This window comes from Lates calcarifer, linkage group LG23 (genome assembly GCF_001640805.2).
Source record: "Lates calcarifer isolate ASB-BC8 linkage group LG23, TLL_Latcal_v3, whole genome shotgun sequence".
Lineage (NCBI taxonomy): Eukaryota > Metazoa > Chordata > Actinopteri > Centropomidae > Lates > Lates calcarifer.
Window position 1 is genome coordinate 15,155,691 of NC_066855.1, and position 21,572 is coordinate 15,177,262.

The 21,572-nt window shown below is 40.7% G+C and overlaps 1 protein-coding gene across 4 annotated transcripts in view; it reads right to left on the reverse strand.

Moving 5' to 3' along the window:
* The window catches only part of thrab (thyroid hormone receptor alpha b), a 203,875-nt gene that overhangs the window by 65,650 nt on the left and 116,653 nt on the right, over positions 1–21,572 (reverse strand). For all 4 annotated transcript variants that reach the window (XM_051066199.1, XM_051066200.1, XM_051066197.1 and 1 more), the window contains one exon: positions 14,244–14,321. The gene's annotated coding sequence lies outside the window, so the exon portion shown is untranslated. The remainder of the gene's footprint in view (positions 1–14,243; positions 14,322–21,572) is intronic.

Below are 21,572 nucleotides of genomic sequence, written 5' to 3' on the forward strand. Positions count from 1 at the left end.
AGGTATGTTCAGGTTTTCATACAAGCAAGGGAAATTCCCTCATAGGCAAATGTACATAATGCATAAGCTTTTATAGAAATGCTTCACTGTAACAAAGACAGGAAGAGCAGATGTGGAGCTTCAATTTGAAACATTCTCATTTGCCACAAGAGAGTACTGTTATGTTTGATGAAACACCAGTCTAAGATGCCAGAGGGCAGAGAAACAACAGGAGAGTTTTGAGCTAGTTTAGACATTACCGCTATGTTTGGAGTCAAGGAAACTGGCAGCAAAGCAGAAGCCTGTTTGATACTGAGCTGATTGATTTGATCAGAGTGGCTGAGGCAGCACATGGAAAAGGACACTATACAGTACAATAAGGCATTAGACTGTTTTTGTCTCAGTGTGACAGGGGACCTTTACTAATTAATCCAACCTGGGATTATCCAGAAAGACACGTTTTTCGAAAAACTGGTGTTAATTTCAGAGGTGTCTGTTTCTCCCTCAGGGAAGAAGACATATTTCAATCATTTTTCCAGTTTCTCCGAAACTCAATCCAATGACCCGTATATCACGTACCCTCCTGACAATGTCTTAGCTTCCTCACTAATGCTGCTGTTTTGTAATTCTTTTGTTATGCTGTTGCCTCACCATGCAAATGCATCATTGGAGTGATAGTGTGACGCTATTTGGGCAGGAGGATAATGGCTTATGTCATTCAATCTTCTCTCAGGATAACTGAGTGTGCTAGGTGGCTTATGATGCCTATTGTGTGTTTGCATGTATAGGGAAAGACACCTTCATACTGTGCTGGTCCATTAACTAACAATGGAAGAGTGTGGGGAGAACATTATCAAAGCAACATTTATTCTGTGTGTGATGTTGCTCTGCTGTGAAAGGTGAGACCGAACTTTGCAGCCCACGCAGAGAAGTTTGTCTTTTCTTTTTCTTTTTATCCATTTCTGTGTGCATCCGTGCTTGCATTTCTACAGTCAAAGCTCTCTGACACTGTCTCAAACCTTTTTAATTATTACAAACTTGTGTAAAACTATCTGCCTCATATTATGTTATTGCATCTGTAAATAAAAGGATAGTATTAAACGAGCTGCAGAGGCTGCACTTGGGCATTAAACAGCTCCTTCTCTTCCCTGTTCTTTATCCTTTCAGTTCCCTTGTTGCTGCAATAACACGTGTTCAGACCACAACTTCCTGTTAGAACCGTGAGTCGATTGGCTAAAAGTAGTACATACCCCCGACACACCCACTCTGAAATGCTTACTGAGGTTCCTGGCACTAGTTCCTGGCCTTTCTGACTACGCAATTAGAGGTTTGCATCTCTGTTATGTGACTGTACGCCCACACACACACACACACACACACACAAACACAAACACAGACACAAGCATCCCCCACAGACATTAAGAAAAATACACACGTACGGACACACTGGTGCTAGAGTCGGCGCATTAGCAAACGTCAGACCTGGACCGTGCTGCCGAGGACAGCTGCCAAGAGTGACTGGCTGTGTCAAAACATTGCTCACACCTACACACTGTGTGTTTTTATTGCGCTGCTATTTCATTGATAGGCTCTCAGTAAAGTGCCTCATGAGGTGAGGTGAGGTGACAGCCACCCTGATTCAAAAAAGGGGCCAATAATGTACAGATCCTTTAGAAATAAGAAGCAGGAAATTAAAATCCTGAGTTTCTTTCTACAGATCAAAGAAGTTTTTCTAGTCTTGAACTTAGTCTTCGAACATTATCTCATTCTTCCTCTGGCTTTTCCAAGAGCCCGCCCTTTACACCACACACTTAGCCCATAGTAGGACCTTAATCCCAGACCACCTATAAGAGGTTTCCATCTACACACCGCTTAGTCACTGATGCATGACTCTGAACAAAAGATTGAAAGACAGTCAAGACAGCCTGAAGACTGGGAAAGATTGTGAAAGAAATATTGTCTAATGATGTGCTAAAATTAGAAACCTAACAGTGCGGTTTGAGGATGTGATCCAGCCCGTTCTGCTTAGCTGTCTTTTATAAGGTCTGAAATTAAGTTAAGGAAATGTAAAACTGTACTTTTACATGATGAGTAAACACAAGGCTGTGACAGCACACAGCTCACATAAGGGGAATTCCAGCTCTGCCCTTCTGACCAACATTCCTAAAGCACCAAAAAACATAAACCTTGGAGTGAAATCCAAGAAAAATGAATCAACCATACATTAAATAAATGATCCAAGAAAAAAGAATGACGTGTATATAAAATAAATGATCCTGCCTAACAAAAATCAGTCATAAAAGATTATAAAAGGTATTAAATGGGCTTCTTGGCACTGAGAGAGTTAGCTATAATATCCTGACTCCCTATGGTAAGGAATATAATACCCAGAGAAACTGCTAATGGCTCAGGTTGTTTGTTGTCTTTAAGCTTTAGAGTTACTTGATATAGGTTAAAGTTCAAGGCTATAATGCACTGAGCAGAGCTCCATGCCCCACTGCCAGGTAATGACCCTAATCTTTCCGAGCAGTAACCACTCTAGAGGAGGTGAGAGGGAGAGCAGAGGGAGAGCATATAGGTGGTAGTGCAGGAGAGAGCAGCACTGTGGGTAACGCGGTGGCAGGGCCATCATCGATTATGGTAATTAAAGGAAATGTGTCTCATTCTTTCTGCAGCCCTGCAGAGGAGAAATGAAGGAGAGAGGAAGGCAAGGGAAAAAAAGAGAGGGCGGATGTGACGAGAAAACATAAAAGGTAAATGAGAAGGTGAGAAAGAGAGATGGTAGTCAAAAGAAGATGGGTAGGCAGGATAGAGAGGGTGTGGAAAAACATATCAAATGTCAGAAAATGAATAACAAGACTTGAAGTCTACAGCCATGACATCAACTTTGTGAGGCCTAGCACCTTTTTTGCTAATGCTAACATCAACATGCTAGCATGCTCAAAATGACAATGCTAACATTCTGATGTTTAGCAAAAAAGAATGCCATCTTATTTTGGTGTGTTAGCAAATTAGCATTAAACAGGCAGCAATGAAAAGCTAAGGGATTGCCAAAGCTACTACAACACATCAGATCAGTAACGTGAAGGTCTGAACTGAATTTAACAGAAATACATCCAACCAGATGTTTCACCAAAAAGCAAAACTGTGTCAGACCTGAGATTGCCATCCTTAGAGCCTCGTCTCTAGCATGCTAACAAATATTATCACATAGCTGTTAATCACTGAGTCAAAGCTCCGCTGTTAACATTCAGAAGGCAGCAGCAGCAGCAACAACATCAAGGTCCAAGTCTAAATTCTTGGCTAAATAAAGCATGTTCAAGTAACAGCATTTAAATTATGGTCCTGTAAATGCATAGTTTCAGCACATCAAAAAAAAAATTCAGATTTCATATTTCACCCTCATCATTACATGTACACTGCAGCTTAGTGTGGGTACCCAGTCATCTCTTGGAGTGCCGTGTTGTGGACCCATATAAATCTAACAAGTCCTGAGGCCACTTATCCATTTTTTAGTATCCAGACCTTGTTTTATTTCTATAACTCACAAACTGCCAAGGCTGCTCTGAGGCCAGGAATAAAGAGCAGAGGAGCAATAGTGGAAGAATAGAGGAAGAGGAATGGTGAGGAGGAAAGAGAGGGAGGGGGTGGGAGGGGGGGAGTCAAAGCCCAGTGGCTCCCTGCATAAAACCAGTCTCTTGGGTAGTGTGTGTGAGTGTGCATGTTTAAGTGTGTGAGTGTATGTGTGTGTGCACGCATAATGGTGGTAATTATCTGATCAAACAGATAGACAGTGGTCCAGGCTCATGCTGTGGGTGGGCTCTAATAATCCACATCATTACATATTTGGTTTATATGTGGCTTGTATAAATGTGTCTGTGCATGTGCAGAGTCTGTGAAATCTCCTGTTAAGCTCTAACAACACTGCTGGATATCACCGTACGAATCAGTCTGTGACTGTGATTTAGTTTTAATTGTCTGTTTTATGCAAGTCATTGATTTCACTTAGTGTTAAAAATTCAGAGTGAAAATGTCAGAAATCTGGGGCTAAAAAATGCAAGGCACTTTTATGCTTTGATAAACACAGAAACAGACCAGAAACAAACAGACTCGTCAAATATACCTTCTAGGACTCTTGGACTGTAAACAAGCATATATGCCATGCCATGGAAAGAGCCGTGTTGTCAGAGTTCTACTGTCCCTGGCTCAAGTCTAGACACAGTCCCTTGGTTCATCTAACACTGTGATGGCAGATGATAACGCTTCATGGTATATCTGGTTCAGAATGGACCTTAAAATCCTGTTTTGTTTTCTTTTAAGTAGCTTTACAATTGGAAAAATCATCTTGTTCCACTTGCTTTATACACCGTTTCCTCAAAATTCAGACAGATATATTTGGTTTCGTTGAAACCTGGAGGATCTTCACTGTAATTTAGACTAAGGTTCTGCAGGACTGGGCATTGTTTGGCTGCACAGCATGAGTTTGTAATGCCTGACCAAGCAGCAAGACAACACAAATGCAACCTTACGTAGGACAACAAGGAAATGCCATTTCATATAAATGCTATTGATGCTCAATTAATAATGATTCCTTGTCCAAATCATACACACTTCCTCTTGGATTCATGGTTTATATTACCTAAATTTCAGAAATGTGATAAATAATTACAGTTTTTAAAGTTGGCCCCAGTCAAGCACTTTCAATAACCACAAATTAAGCAACGCTTGCAGTGTTACAACTTTACAGTGCATTAAGAAATAACAAATCTGTAAGCATGGAATCCCACTTCACACTTGAATATACCCGTCATGTTGGGACTGACCAGATGCAGGCCTGTCAACCGAACCAGGCCCTAACTGCTAGTTAAAGAAACCAGGCTCTGACTTATATAAGCGGCCCAGACCAGGAGTAAAGTTCTCCCTCCCACTGTATCCCACTGTGCAGGATAAAAGTCCTCTCAACATGTTTCTGTCTCAACGCTGCCACGTCCCACATCCTTCCAATGACATTTACGAGCTGATTGATGGGACAATGGCCAGGCTGCCATTTGTGTTCATATGTGACCAAAGCCAGACAAAATATATGAAAAATACGCAGGGGGAAAACACAGGTTGACAAGTCTGAAAAAAATCTTTGCTCCTTGGTCTAATAGAAGGAGGAAGAACTGCAACATGATCTGGCAGCATAACAAGGATTTCTTTATGCTGTTACCCAAAATATTTTGAAAAAACATATTTGTCCTGAATATCCACACACACACACACACACACACACATACACACACAGCTCATGCTAAAAAGAGTTGCACAAAAGCACATTTAGCAGGCTGCAAAAACACACACATTTTGGGTCCTTTCCAAGTCCAGTACTCCTAATAAGCAGGCGTTTTTGCTGAACAGCTTCACTGTGCTTCTGTTTGTGAAGTGAGTGAGATGATGATAAGCATGGAGAGGATGTGGACGAGTCATTACACTTGACATCACCACAGCAGGAGAGCAGGTGAGAGAGAGGGAGGCTTATTTGTTCTAGTTCATTATCTGATGTGAATGCGCTCACAGAGTGAAATTCCTAATGACAGCCTGAGCCTCTGACCTCAAACAGATTTTTGTATGGAACAGCAACACAAAACAAAACAAACAATAATTAGTGCACGGTAAATTATCAGCGAAGATTCTGGCAGGCAGTAAATCCTCACGTGGCGCAGCACATATTCTGATGGAAAACAACACAAAGCCCTTACTGATACATCGTTGCAGGAGACTGCAGCAGGGAGGAGACACACTGTAACCTGTTTGCAATTATAGACAAATTGTTGTCCAATTAGTGGCACAGACCAGTATGCTTGGTCTTAAGGTATGTGGAGGTGCACCACAACAATTCCCTTTGCATTCCAATATGTATTTTCAGATTTCAACCAATCCCATGAAAAGACAAAAACCAACAATGAATTAATCTGAGTAACAAGTATAATCTGTGAATCCAGACCTGATGTATCTTACTCCTCTGTTCCACACAGCTCCATTGTTTCCCAAAAACTACTAAAAAAGTCCATCAGTGAGCTATACTGTTGCACTGTGGGACATGTTTCTTCATTACACCAAAAACAAACATCATCCTGTTGAAATACTCACAAGAGCACCTAATGTGTTTTAATTCACAATTAAAAATAGTCCCAAACAACTCCTGTTTGAGTACCTTGGCTAAAATAGCAGTGACCTGCAATTTCAGAAAATAATTCACCTTTTTCAAAATTGAACTCTATATATATCTTTGACCAATCTTTTATATATCTATATCTATATCTATATCTATATCTATATCTATATCTAACCAGTGGGCTTGGGATGAGTGCTGCAGACAGGGAAGTTGTAAAGGATTGATAGATGGATTTTGACTGCTGGTTTTAAAGAATCTAGAATAACACCAGCCTTATCCTTTAATGCTGGATGAAATAGACGCCCCTCATGGCCATTAGTGCAAAACTCCTGCATGATGCTGCTTCTGGCTAAGTAGTAGTACGGGTGGCAAAATGTGAGACCTTCAGCCTCGCTACATTTATATACATGTTGACTTGATGCCAGAAAGAGGAGAGATGCGGGTAAGGCACCACTGCTAGTGGCCAACATAACATCTCATTAATGCTAACCAGGTCTGGGAATAGACGGCAAAAAGACCCAAAAAAAGCATCTGTAAGTAGGGGCGGGGCTGGGGGAGCTGACATCCTCAAATACAAATCAAAAAGCCGCAGGAAATGCGCGAGTCTGGTCGTCAACCACCACAAAATAGGGCCTCACTTGTGTATGACAGCTGCAAAATGACCACGCTCACTCAAAAACACCAGCAGTGGCTATGAAGTGCGGTGGTCAGCTGTGCGGGCCAGTACTGTATACTTTCTGTGTTAATGTATTCAATGTCTCGTTAAGCTCAAACATTGCTCACTTCAGTCACCGTGAGCGAGCAGCGCTGGCCACACAGAACATACTCTATCCCTGCCCTGGCTCACTCTTGTTTGCCAGGAAACCATTCCCTCTGAGCTGCTAGCAAATAGCCCTTGAGCGGTGGGGGAGCTAGTGATCAATGAGTTGTGGACAGGATGGCAGCAGACAGCTAGTTAGTTCAGCTGATAATTCCCTGACAGAGACCAGCAAAGACACATTCAGGCTGATGAAGCCAAGATCCTCTGTGTATGTCTGAATCTCTCTCTGTGGTTGTTACGGGCTGGAGGAGTTACGGTTTAAACACACAGCCACTAAGCCACTGCTGTTGGTAATAAGCCCCCCTGCCTGCCTGTGTTTACGTGGGTTTCTCTGGGGTGTGTGCCCGCCAACTCATGTGAGTATGAGTTTGAGCCTTTGTGTTATTGTTAATCTTGGCAGGGCTTTACATTGTATTTTTAGCCATTTATACAAAATGTGTATGTGAATTTTTAAGCCACACTTCACCTCTGTAAGGCTTTAGTTTCAGTCAAAGATGTGTTACCTTAATTTTCGTTTTATATCAGTGACACAAAGCAATCAGAGCAGTAGTTCCCAAACTTATTGGCTTGTAGTTCCCTTAAAATGAAGCATATTCTACTTCTATGACCCCCAGTCATAGATTATTGACTAAACAGTTCAACCAAGTCTGAGTCATTTATCAAGCAAAAATTACAAAAACCTGAAGGTTCCAGCTCCTTAAATGTGTGAATGCGCTGTTTTTTCTTTGATTTAAATCACTATAAATTAAACATCATTGGATTTTGGACAGTTGATCGAACAAAAAAAGCAAGATATAGACATATCACCATGGGCTCAAATTGATATTTTGTCAACTATTTATCAGAAAAGGAATAATATGTTTAAAGCACACTTAAAATCACTGTTATTTCACATTCACTATTTTACTACTCTCTTTATATCAAAATAAAACTAACATTATTGATTTATACAAGCTATAATTGACATTTAAGTGACATACTCAATCACAAAAACACCAGAGTAGAGTAGTCAGTAGATGTCTGTGACATTGGTATAGTTAATAAAAGTTTTATGTGAATGTTTGTGTGTGTATCTGACTGATAGCCAGTGACTTGGTGGCTTTTGCTTGCCATTACTGTGCAAACCTTCACAGGCATGTGTGTGTTCTGCAGAGTCATGTGAAAAAAAAGGACAGTGAAGAGAGTGTCAGTAACACCATGTGCTGTCCTCTCAACACATCTGCACTGAGTGAGTGTGACAAGGAAAGAAAGTGAGTGCTAATGTCTAACCCTGTGATGACTTTACTTTGCTTCAAAGGAAATTACTGGACACCTCTTAAAAACATAGGAAACTTCTATAGTCACCTGCAGAAACATTGGCAACATATAGTGAGGAAAGTCAAGTCTTTTTTAGTGAATACACAGCTCCTCTGTCAGAGGTGAGCTGCTTGAGGTAAATTGGAAGAATGCTTGACTGTTTCCACCATGTCTGAGGCAGACAGCTTTCACCTTGAGCGGTGCTTACCTGTCATACTTTTCCAAAAACAAATTCCACTGGACCCGGCCTTGTGGTCATTAAAGTCAAGTCTGTGTGTGTTTGTGTGAGTGTGTGTGCTGAGTGGGCACATCAGTCATCACTAATTTTCCTGGATTAAAAAGACAGAACAGGTGCACTCTGTAGCCAGCTTCAGAGAAACAGAAAGCACTGCCAAAACATCTATCCAGGCGTTACTGATACACCTGAAGAAAGGTTTGAATCCTCACTGGTCTTTTAAGGAAATTTGAAGTTATCACAAACGCAAAGAACACGAGGTCAGGGAAGTCCACAGTGTGCGTACGTTATGTACACATGCATTACGCCACCAGTGGAGGTTGCTGATAGTTGATAGAAAAGTACACAAGTTGAGGGAATAGATAATGGACTCTAGCTATATGTACTGAATTCCTTCCTATACAGTAGTTCACTGAGTGCACTGAGATGAAATGTCGTTTCCCATGAGCAAAAAAGCAGATTTTTTTTTTCCTACTCTCGTGCAGAGCCCCGGGGCTGTATTTACAGAAAGCTACACAAGCAGGTAAAAACAGGCAAACAGGTAAACGAAAAAGCATTTGTCTATGAATAAACAAATTAGAGAATTATTTGATTCAATGGTTGAAATCCACAAACATTACAGTCATTATAAACATCACTGTAAAATCACTGAGATTATGATGCATCAACCTAAACCACTACAACAATATGTAACCAGTAAGTTAAAGACTCTCCCCTATTTTTGGATACATCAACTGGCTCAGTGTCACAAGAATATAAGTTGACAGCCTGTCTCAGCAGTCATGATATTAAAATACACTGAATAATATTAAGTCTGGAAAAAAAAAGGCTAGAGGTTCTGTGTAGAGAATTATTCATGTCAAGACTTTAGACCTGGTTTGGATGGTGACTGAAACTAGATCAATGAGCACCAGTCACTGGATTGTGATGAGGAACAGGACAAATTGGAGGAGAGATTAGTCTTACTTGGCTTGCTGTGTGCCAGATTAATTCTGTGCATCTACAGTGCTGTCAAGATTAACTTTGCTTTGTTCTTATGCATGTCAAAAGACTGGATGGGTGAAATGTAATGCTCTGAAAAACATGTCTTGGGGATATTTTTTAGCCACTATCAAAACTATGACATCCAAGTTCATAGGGGTTATTCTGCCTCACTCATTTTTTTTTTTTTAATTCACTTAATGTTGCATGGTATCAGCTTAAAGCTCATTATCAGCATTAGAGCATTCTTGAGTTCATTCCATTTAGATCTCAAATTGTAGGTTTGGAAACATGATCAGACAGGTTCTGATTATTTGAAAGACATAACTGAGGCAATATCACAGGCAAACAAAGCAGTTTGCAGAATCTGGCTAAACTCTCACCGTGTGACCTCTTACAGTGTCCTTATAGCTGATGAAACATAATAAAAGTTTAAATAAACTGGAGATGAACAACAGCTTTGCATGTTATTGCATGCTTTCTAACTCAGATGGAAAAGAATTGTAAATGTGTTTTTTTTCCTTCAGCACCTGTAGAGGGAGGAGAACATCAAATCACAATGCAACAAGAAAATCTGACACAGGAGGCTTTAGTTAGTATAACTTAGACACAACAAGGCAGATTTTCTCATTTTTAGTTCTTTGTTCAAACAGAAGGAGTTTTCAATAAGAGGTGCTCTGTTCCAGCAGAGACCACTAGCACACAGATTATACATCACTTTATTTTTCCAATTTCATTGCTGCTGCTGACATGACTGACTCTTTGGCTCTTACTTTACTGCCTGTGTGCTACTACACATACCATATATACTGTACACATGGCAGCATACAACATGCACCCACTAAAAGATGTGCATGCTACACATATTGTACACACATGGGTGTATGCGCGTGTGTGTGTGTGTGTGTGTGTGTGTGAGTGTATGAATGTGCACTGTGGCAACTATGTCAGAAGCGGTCCTGTATAGCACCAGGTGAGATTTATGAAGTGTTAAGAATGCTTGCCTGTAGCCAAGTGATGGAAGACTGACCCCACCTCCTCGCCTGGCTGTGCCCCCACCTAACACCCCGCCTGGCTCCCAGTTAAAGACGCACACAGGCACCAGCAGACGTACATGCACAGGAACCAACAGCTGCACATACACACACAGACACACATACTGTACGTGCACATCAACCCCTGAACCTTAAAGTGTGAGCCTAACGTCTGTACCACCCCCATCTCCGCTCTGAAAGACTCACTTCCTGGGGATAAATACACCTTCTAAAATATCCCCAGCTCCACTGCCTCCAACTATTTTCTTTCCCCATTGATGAAAGCTCTCCACCTTCTATGGAGAAATTGTATGTTCTGGCCTCCGTCTAACCTAAGAGCAGGAAGATAATGTCCAGCGGGGACCACTCTTTAGCTGCCTTTACAAGCATCATGAATCAGCAAGGCTTCTCTCTTTACTGGATGACACTGAGGATGCTCTCATCCCTGACAGAAAGTGTCGAGTTGCATTTTCTCTGCTCAGTATTCTACAACTGAACAAGTAAACACATGGGTGCGTATATATTTGGACACAGTATTGCATCATACCGACTTCCCCATATTCCTGGCTGTCTAAATTTTTACTGCACTTCTTCTGATGGATTAATCTGCAATTTGAGAGCAAAATGGACAAGTACATATTCTTGTCCCTTACTAAAAATGCTTGTTGCATGCATGTTTTATACTTCTTTTAGTCATCTGCCTCTAAAAGCTTCTTTTTTGTTTCAAATTTACAGTAGGCAGATTGTACCCATACTTATCTTTTTTAGGAGTTTCAAAGATTCTTAATGTGTTAGGTTCATCCAGAAAAATACAGTTGCAAAATGCACTTACCAGATTTCTGAAGATGTGAAATATTACACCTTGGTTCAAATCAGTAATCCAAGCAAAGCATCTGTGGGCTTACAACAACATCATCATCATAATGGATAAAGATCACAAGTGAAAACTAATAATATGATCCTTCACTCAAAGCAGCCTTTACTCCAGTCAAACAAGGTCACTAACTTGTCTGGTTTCAAGGAGGTCAGAGGTCAGGGTTCAACAGTCTGGATGGCCAGTTATTTGCAACAGCATCATAACCATTAACAATATAGCTAAATATTTACAATACAAACAGTAACATCTGTCCAACCTCTTCCACCACTGCAGGATAGTTGGACGTAACCAAACGTGACATGCATATATTGCACGGATCACTATGGCAACACACAAGGAGTGGCTGCAGCTGAAAATGACACCTCATTTGCTGTGTAAGGAACAGAGATATTGGTATGTAGATTGATAGCACAATACAATGATCACTTCCAGCGTGAGATACACTCAACGCTTCAGTGTGCTATCATACAGGATTTACTTCATGTGGTCACAGCGGTATTTACATAAGCTCAGTTCAATATCACCTGTGTCCAGTTCCCAGATATAGCACTCTAGCCTGTGACCAACACTAGTCCCCTTTGGTCTGCTATGAGCTCTCTACTATTAAAGCCTTTCTCACCAAACATCTGTCCAAACAACTCTGGGGTTTATTCCGTTTCACTCTGCCCGAGCTGCTATGCATCATCTGCCTCTGCTGCTTCCCTAATGCTGCAGGGACTTAGAGCAGGATTAAACCTCAATTATGCACTTCCCCATTCTCACCAGCTGTGCGTACAGAGGACAGGAGAGGAGACGAAAGGAAAGGAAAGATGAGAGAAGAGCAGAAGACTATAGGAGACAGTTCTAAAGTTGATTGTATAAGATGTTGTGGGCAGAGTCGTAGAAATAGAATCTAAATAAAAGTCTAATTCTTTCAATTAAAGATCAGCATATGGCATCTTTGTTCCAACAATCACATGGTTATTTCAATTTCCCATCATGCAGATTTCTGCCAAGAAAAACCTCTTAGTCAACTGCTTTTGTCATTAGTAACCATCAAAACCTCACAATACATATAGACGAACGAGAGAGGTCCATCATGGTCAGTATATACAGTTTAAACTTCTACTGGATCAAGCAAAAACTTTGGATTGATTTAATGTCTACTCTGTTACCTGGCTTATATTAAGAAAATGCGGAATATACTGTGTATTTGTATACTTTCCCTCTGGATCACATTAAGCAAAGTGTCTGAATGGTAAAAACTTCTATGCACTATACACACTCTGTTATTCATTTCTAATGTGCTGAGCCACTGAGATAAATAAGGTACGCACTCATTATTAGAGGTAAGGTAATTACAGTACAATAATTAGTCACTGTCTTCTTAATATTCCTGATGTGTTTCTTTGTGTAACATTAAGTGGCACAGCTACACAAGTCTTAACTGTGATACAGTGTCAAAGACTGGTAATGCAAGATTTCTTGTTTCCTTTTTACACAACCTGAAGCAGCTGCCATTAATATTAAGACTCAATTTAAAATAAAAGAGTAAACGTTGGACAGAATCCAAAATAAACCAGAACTGAACAAAGAATGTCAAAACGGCTGTGCTTGTATTATTTTTCATGTAAACCCACACACCTGCATTTTTTGCCTCCATCCTTCAGCGTATTTCTAGACTTTGTTCTCTGTTTTGCACTTCCTGGCTTCTGTACCCCAACTTTTTAAGCACACGATAGCATAGCTTCTTCAGTGGTATTGTATTTATTACAATGGAGTTATTGCTGCGGTACAAAAATGTCTGGAGCTCTAAAAGCCACAGTCCCATCTTTACTTAGACAATATACATATGTGTATTTTTAAAAAAACACATTTCATGGTGAGCTACAGCTGGAGAATCTGATTCTTCATGTGAGGACTCAAATGAAACAACAAACAGCAGATCAAACTCAAATCATGCTTTATGCTGTGTGGTCTTGATTTCTCACTGAGCTACGCTGGTGCCGTCGGAGCATCATGAGGAAATAGACATATATGGCACAAGTGTAAAGGTAAGTGTCAGATCTGGGTGGGGGATACACACACCCACACACATACATATATCACGACTCACAATAAGTAGGATATGTGAGACTCAGTGGATGTCATACATACACTCAGAGATTTTGATAGGAGCATTGTATGGGTGATGACACATTTGTGTTTTCACGTAATGGTCCACGGTACAAGGCTACATATGGAGCACTCATGTAAATAACAATATCCTAACTATGTGAGCAGTGTGTGTGTGCGTGTGTGTGTGTGTGTGTGTGCATATATATATACACATACGCACGCGCACGCCACACACAACACACACACACACACACACACACAGTTATAAATTATATTGTGAGCAAAACAGTAATAACTCAAGGTGCAGTGATGCACTGTCAACATTTTTGTGAACTTGGCTCCTATAATTTCAGTTGTGGCAGTTGAACTGTTAACACTGTCTGAAGAGATTTAAGTGGGTAAATCAAATTGTAAAAGTTTCAAAACAGGATTTTGGAAAGTAAGGGGAACATGTTTGCTCCAATCCCCACAGGAAATTACACCCCTGTAATACCTGTGGAAACTCATCAGTAGGAGTAGCATAAGCCTCCTGGTTATAGACTGTAATTGTCAGAGGAGGGGCAGCAGTGAGTACATGAGCGTACTGCATGTGACACATCACCATCCGCAATTAGCGAATGAAGACAGCAGAAGAGATAAGGATAATAAATCATTATACAAATAGCACAGACCCCAAACCAGCTGCTCCCTTAGTCTGTGTTATGTACACACACATAATGAATATACATGTACTAAACACATGGGCAGACGGGCAGAATATAACTTACCAGTCATACTGTATGTGTTTGTGGTGGTTAATGATTTCCCCAGGCCTCCTGCGTTGTGTGGTCTGCCTCGTCTCCGCCCTGGAAGAAATAAAAAGAGGATTGTTAGGGTGGGTGAGCAGCTGAGACAGGGGGTGGGGGGCAGAGGGAGGAGGGAAGGGAGGGAAACAGCATATAGAAAACAAACAAGGCCATACAGTACAAAGGCCGGCAAGGACATCCACCGATCCTCTCCCTGAAATTCCCTCTGCCCTCATTCCTCGTACTTATTTTTCTTCTTCTCTGTTCCCTCCTTCTATTCTTCATTCCTGTTCCTCTCCATCTTATTCTTCCCTTGCTTTGCTCTCCACCCCCTCCTCCTGTGAAAACTCAACTCTGGCCTCAGGAGCCTCAGCTCGTTTACCTCACAGACAGACATGAAAGCCAAACATTTATCTATGGGTCTGCGTCACAGTCCTGCTAAAATGGGAGCAGAAACACCCTCCTACAGCTAGCATTACAGGTTCTAATGTCAGCATTGGAGCTATAAACTTCAAGAGACTGGCATCAGACATACATTAGCATGCATGCTATAGACCTCTGAAGCCACTAGGGTCTGACTTTGACGTTTACTAACCCATCAATGCAGATAAGGAAGCTAGTGCAGCACTCTTATGCTAAGCTAGCTGTACTACATTGCCAAATTTCAGTATAATTGAAGAAGCAGTTCAACATCTTGCTTTCTTTTCCAAAAGTAAGATGATAAGATCAATATCAATGTTGTGTCTATGCATTAAATACAGAGTTGCCTGTATTTAGCCTAGCTTAGCACAAAAAGTGGATATGGGGGAAACAGCTTGCCTGGCTCTTAATGTATATATGGCAGTTTGTGGTGTTACAGGGAGTCACTGTATGTGAGCAAATACCTGAAGAGCAACAGTTTATCCAATCACCCAGAACTTTTTTCTGCCTTTTTCATAATACATTTGAGTGACAGGAACACTTCCGAAACTGCATGTATATCATGTTAATTAGCAAGCTTCTTTTTCCAGTGGCTGCTGGCTGTAGCTTAATATTGAACTGACAGACAAGAGTGGTATAGATATTCTCATCTTACTCTCAGCAAGAAATGTATAAATATTTTTTGTGAAATGTCAAACAGTTCCTCTAAACATCAGGGCTGTGGATTTGTCCACATTATTCACGACGAAGCAGTTGAATTGTTCTTTTTTTCAAGTCAGAAAAACAATTTAATGTATAACAAAATACTTATGGTATTATGGTAATTTAAGCTAGAAAATTTAGACCTTACTGACTTGGCAATAAGAGGAAATTCATCAGAGTTCAGCTTTATGCAAAAGACCAGTGATTGACTATAATAGTAAACTGAAGGCAGATATGTCACCATGTTGTTCTGCTTCAACCAACTTCTGACTTAAGTTCCTATCAATCAGTTCCTACTAAGTACAAAATGAATAGATGATTGTAAGCTATACTAGCTGCACCTCACAACATGTCTATTCTCTGGTGAGGTTTATGACAAAATGTATCTAAGCTTTTATACACAATTTATCCCTGCTGCAATTCATTATGGTTTCCATCTCCATAAAAATTCCACATGGATGGTGATGCCCACAAGCATCAGAAGGCATGCTGGCCACAGACAGCTGCTTGAAACACAACAACAAAGACGGGAGAGAGACAGATGAAAGAGATGACGAGGGGAAAAGAGAGATTTAACAAGAGAATATCCAGAAATGGTCAGAAAATCTGTGAAAATGAGAACAAGGAAGGAAAGAAAACCACCTTAACTGTAAAGTGTTTAGAGACGGGAGGGAGCTTTTAATGTCTTCACTGTCCCATCCAAATGTGTGCATGTGTGTTTGTCTGATGGTGTGGAATTAGGTGTGTCTGTGTTGTAACAATATGTGTGATCTAGTATGGGCTGATATTTGTATAACATTTTCACCTATGTGTCAACATTAGGGTTGAGCTATATGATGATGTATACTGTGAGATTACCTGTTAAAGATTGTTACAAACAGTTTATTCCAAGGTAGGTATCCTTTTAACATCTCTGACTATATTAGGCCACTGCAGGCTACAAGGCTGATTTATTGAAACACTGGATTTTCATCTGATTTTACATCACTGTGATGACCTTCCTTTTCAGGCATCTAATTTGCTTGTTTATCCAAAAACAGACTTTCATTTTATGCATAAAAATTTCTTTGCCTCCATTAGGCAAAAATACCCTAACTTAAGGTCAGCTTACTAGCAGTTCCTGGAGCTGTGCAAATACCATCTGCTTAAGACTACCACAGGTTGGAGTTGAAAACTTTACAAAAAGCTAGTAAGTGAAAAAAGTTGATTTTCAAGTATTCACTTACTATATTTTCTAAAAAGTCCTGTCTGTCGGTCAACTGCTGTTTCCAAAGTCCAAAGATTTTATCCATATCACCTATTCCTAATGTATCATTCATGAAGTCTGTGTATTTGTAAAGGAAAAAACAAGAGCAGATTGCACTTAACATGCCAAATGAGGGGAATTCCTCTCGGCCTGAACATAAAGAATCAGTCTTCCTGTAGAAATGCTGTGGAGGATGGTAGGGTGGGTGGGTAGATGGATGGATGGTTTGATGCATGGAGGTGCAAAGAAGAGCAATAGGCTCTAAACATGACTAATTTTGCTAATAGATGAGGCCAAGGGTCATACACTGAGTTTACACAAGGGATCTCTGGGCTGCTCACAGTGAATTTATTGGGCAGTGAAATGGATTGTGTCTGAGCAGTGTATTACTGTTTAAAATGAAAAGTGCATATGGGTCAGATATGAGAGAGACACCAGCTCAACTCACTGAAGACAACGTGTTCCAGTTAAGATTGGAGGTCAACTATTTAGCGGCTGTGCTGACAGCCTGTGACAGGCACCAACTCAGATCTGTCCTCCTGCACTAGAAGCAGAAGGCAAAACAGAGGCAAAGGGAGCGGCACTGACGGCAGAGAAGCATTACATTGGGTCGAGAGTTTGGGTGTCTTTGGAAAAAGAAAACCCTCAAAGTGAAGTCTCTTCATTTTGCTAACTCCTCCGAGCAATGCTATCGCTGCTGCCAGAACAGCCTTTCACCATCCTGCAGCTATGAATAGCTCCTCTTTGTCACAGTGAAATTCCACTGGCAACTCTCTAATTAGCTGGAGGGATCCTCTTCTGCAGGCCTGTGTGGGTAAAAAAGACAGGACACATGGAGAGAGGTATCTCACCGCGAGGTGAAGTGGGCAAACAACATGAGAGCTCAATGGAGGAGCAGTCGTACGATGCCCTCCTGCTGAGGCTAAAACTAACATATTCATATAATTTGAGTGTTTTGAAATGAGGGTAATAAAAAAGGTGTGTGAGAGAGAAAGAATTTCTCAGCCACTGTGCTGTGTTGGTTTTCAAGGCAGGAATCTGACAGGTGGTTAACCAGCATTGGGTTGTCAAAACCCAATATGAATCCTCCAGTTGGTGTTTACATTTGATTGCTGGGGGAGTGGCTGACCTACAAGAATTTAACAACTATTCTGTCTACAGCTGAGGACTGGCTAAATGTCTTATTAATGCTCATTACTAATGTGAGCTTAAAGGGCATGATGTTTGACAGAGGTTCTAATGAAAGATGCTACTCAGATGCATTATGACATCCTGTGTCTTTGAAGATTATTGGCTCATGCTAGGGGACTAAAATCCAACATATTTCTACCTCTACTGCCTCGATTTTGACCATTCTTTCCTATTCTATAGACATGCTCTGGAGGTATATCCTATGCCTATGATGCATTAGCTTTGTATAAAGGTCTAAGGTCTAATGTACATGCTGATGGGTGTTCTGTGTCAAGCTGGATTTCAATGGTGTGTGAGTGTGACATGTGATCACATGTTTGTGCTATATTTGTGTTGACTGAGCAGCTATCATATAGTGTGTATCCTGCTGCAATGTCAGATCGTATTGTACAGTATATGAGCTGGGTCTAAACCAACACCATGGTCCATGCCAAACTGTGCCAAGGGTCATATAGTACATGTAGTCAACAGCTTTCATGATGGACACCAACTGATACTGACACTGCAAGCAAGTTCAGGAGGTGCAGATGCATCAACAATAAAGCAACAGCAGACCAAGATATAAACAGGCAACTTCCTATTTCCTGTCAACAAAGCAAACACAGTAAACCATGTGAGGCTGTGAGGTTACACAGGATAATGCACTAAGAAAAGGGGCCATTATCAATATTGCATAGTAAGGATGAGGAAGACTCTAAGGCACTTCAGAAGACAGCTCTGAGAGGGAATAAAAAAGCCCTGTTTTCCACAATGAAAGATAATGATAATGTAACTAAGAAAGGCTGATTAATTTTTAATCTAATAAAATATGCAGGATACTGTATGACTTTGTTAATGTTGTTTTTGTGTATGTTTTTTAAGACGTGGTGCTTGAGCCATTGCATGCCAAACCAAAAACAGCAGTAATGCAGAGATGCCATAGATATCAGACTACATCACAAGGAGATCCAGTTCCACCAAGATCCAGCTATGCTAAGAGTTTGACCAAAGGTATAGGATGTGTTTATGGGTCATTCTTAACAGGACTATTTAATTAATTATCTGATAGTTTAAAAGGAACCATACCAGCCTGGATGTGTTCCAGAAAAAACAGAAGGAAAGGTTTTGATAAGATCCATCAAAGGCTGGGTCTCATGCTCACCATGACTGATTGTTTGATGCCTATCTGACCATACCTGCCCTCCAAGTCCCGACATTACCGCTACATCTTTACATTTTCAAAGGGAGACTGTAAAACCTGCCTCGTAAATACAGTTCATGATGTTTTAACAATCTGTCCACAAGCTCTCGCTAAAGCAAAGTATAGGATGTCATTTTAGGATCTGAGCATTTTCCCTACTATTTTCAATTCAACACTGAAAACAATGGTAAGTTGATACAAAAAATGTAGTGCTGTTTTACACAGCGGCAACAGAAAAGGCAATTATAAGCCTTGCAGCAGCTTTGAAGTTCTATATTTAAGGTGTCTGATGCATGATACAAGAGAGGGCTGTTTTGTACCATATGTGCTTCCTCTGTTTCCTCTAAGTATCATCAAAAATGCCAAAGTGAAAGTAAGATCTCACCAGATAAAAAACCCACAGTGGACTTGATGAAGTCTAAAACAGAAGCAGAAAAAGTCTTCCCACTTCAAGGACATCCAACTGAAAACATCTTGAGGGTAAATTCTGTCAGTGGGCCCCAAGTTCACCACTACGAATGTAAGGCTTTGAACTGTTGGCTGGGAGGGGCGTGGGGAATTCACTGGCCTGTCAGGACTATGAATAATGGTGAATGGAAAAGATCAGATCCTGCCTTGCTGTTCTGCCTTAAGGGAGACAATCTTCTGATGATGTGGTCCTAGCCATGCAAGGCTATACATGGCAAGTCTTAAAGAGCTCTAGTTCTGGGGGTGTGAAATGTCATTTTAATGTACAAAGGTAACATCACAATTGACTGGCAGGCAATTTTAGGGGAAACATCAGATGCCCCTGCTTTGTAGTGCTCTCAATATTTTGAAGTGACTTTTGAAGTCAGAGCTTGGGATATTGTAAGTGAAGTATACACTGCAATGGTTTTGGTTATCTAGGTTGGGTGGAGGGAAATAATTTCAGCAAAAATGCCAGCCAAGATCCCACTCGTCTACTTTGCATCAGCACATTGCATCATGGATATTCTTGTGGCTTGTCTGTGGGAAAGGGCTCAGAACCAAACTGTGGTGGCTTGGTATAAAGCAGACCCGCTGTCAATGGCTTTGCAGAGTTCACATGAAAACAGGGCTCTTTAGCAGCACTTATATCCCTAATCCCACTCGTCACCATTTTCACACCTCACACCTCCTCCTCCCGTGGTACTTAACAGTGACCCATCTCACTTAGTCTAAATAAGTAGTACATTAGATCTAACATAGAAAAGCCCCTTTTGATCTTTTTTGGAAGAAGAAAGAGCACCAACAACCCGACCCGCACAAACCAGTGGCATAAAGGGAAAACTACTATCAAATGATTGTAGCAATTTATAAGCATCAGTGCCAGCAGCCTCAGGGAGCACAAACTCGTCTGGCAAGAGAGTGTACGCAAGAGAACAAGAGAGAAAATTGTTCATTGTTAGAAGAGAGTCAGAGAGTGCATTGCATGATGTTTGGGTCTCTCTGACGGCTCAAAGAGAGTGCTGTGCCATCTGTGTCATGTGCACGTGTATGTGTGCATTATGCATCCTATAAGTTTTACAAGATTAACCAATTGTTTATCACATGGAGGATGACTGATTTTAGAAAACAACATAAAATCTAACCCTAATCGAGGTACATCAGTGCCATGTCAAGGTAGAAATGGGGCATCTATTGTCCATCCAAGTGCCAATCCAGTCTTACAGCTGGAACCTGGTAAGATGCAGTACCTTCTCAGAGTAGGACACTGAGAGGGTATTGCCACATTTGCTGAGTCCAGTAAAACTGAGGTTTTTAAAACAGTTGTTTTTGATATTTACAAATTTTAACTTTGGGAGATGCACATTAGTTTAAATAACCAAACTTTATTGTTTTCATGCAGCCAAAAATTGCTGTTTCCTCCACAAACAGCCTGTCTACACAACACACATTTCAGCCGCGTTTTTCAATCTCACAAGCATCTGAGCTTAAACAACAACATCGGCCATTTAACGGTTCACATTTCATTTACACTTTATGTGTGACCTGACCACTAAAACCTTGTTCCCTCCTCTCTATTTTGTTCTGGGCTTGTGGGCGCTATCATAACACATCAGAGCCCACAGAGTGAGTTACAGGCACAATTTTATTGTTACTTAAAAGAGCAAATTATATATGTTTCTAATGACCGTACAATGAGAGACAATAATAATTTGAATACATATAAACTAGCCATATTTGTGAAACTACTAAGAATCTAATTATTTCAAAGAGTGGATGACTGAGCCATTTTGTTTTCCCAATACTTGACACTTGACTCTAGATCATTTTCTTGATGATGAAAAAGACAGTTGTGATCTCATTTCTAAAAATGCCCTCTAGGGTTTAGTTATTAACATAATTTCCATCCATCCATTATCTATACGGCTTATCCTTTAGGGTCACAGGGGGCCTGGAGCCAATCCCAGCTGACACTGGGCAAGAGGCGGAGTACACCCTGGACAGATCACCAGTCTACCGCAGGGCTGACATATACAGACAAACAACTATTCACACTCACATTGCCTACAGACAAATAAGAGTCACCAATTAACCTAACCTGCATGTCTTTGGAAGTTTCTGTGTA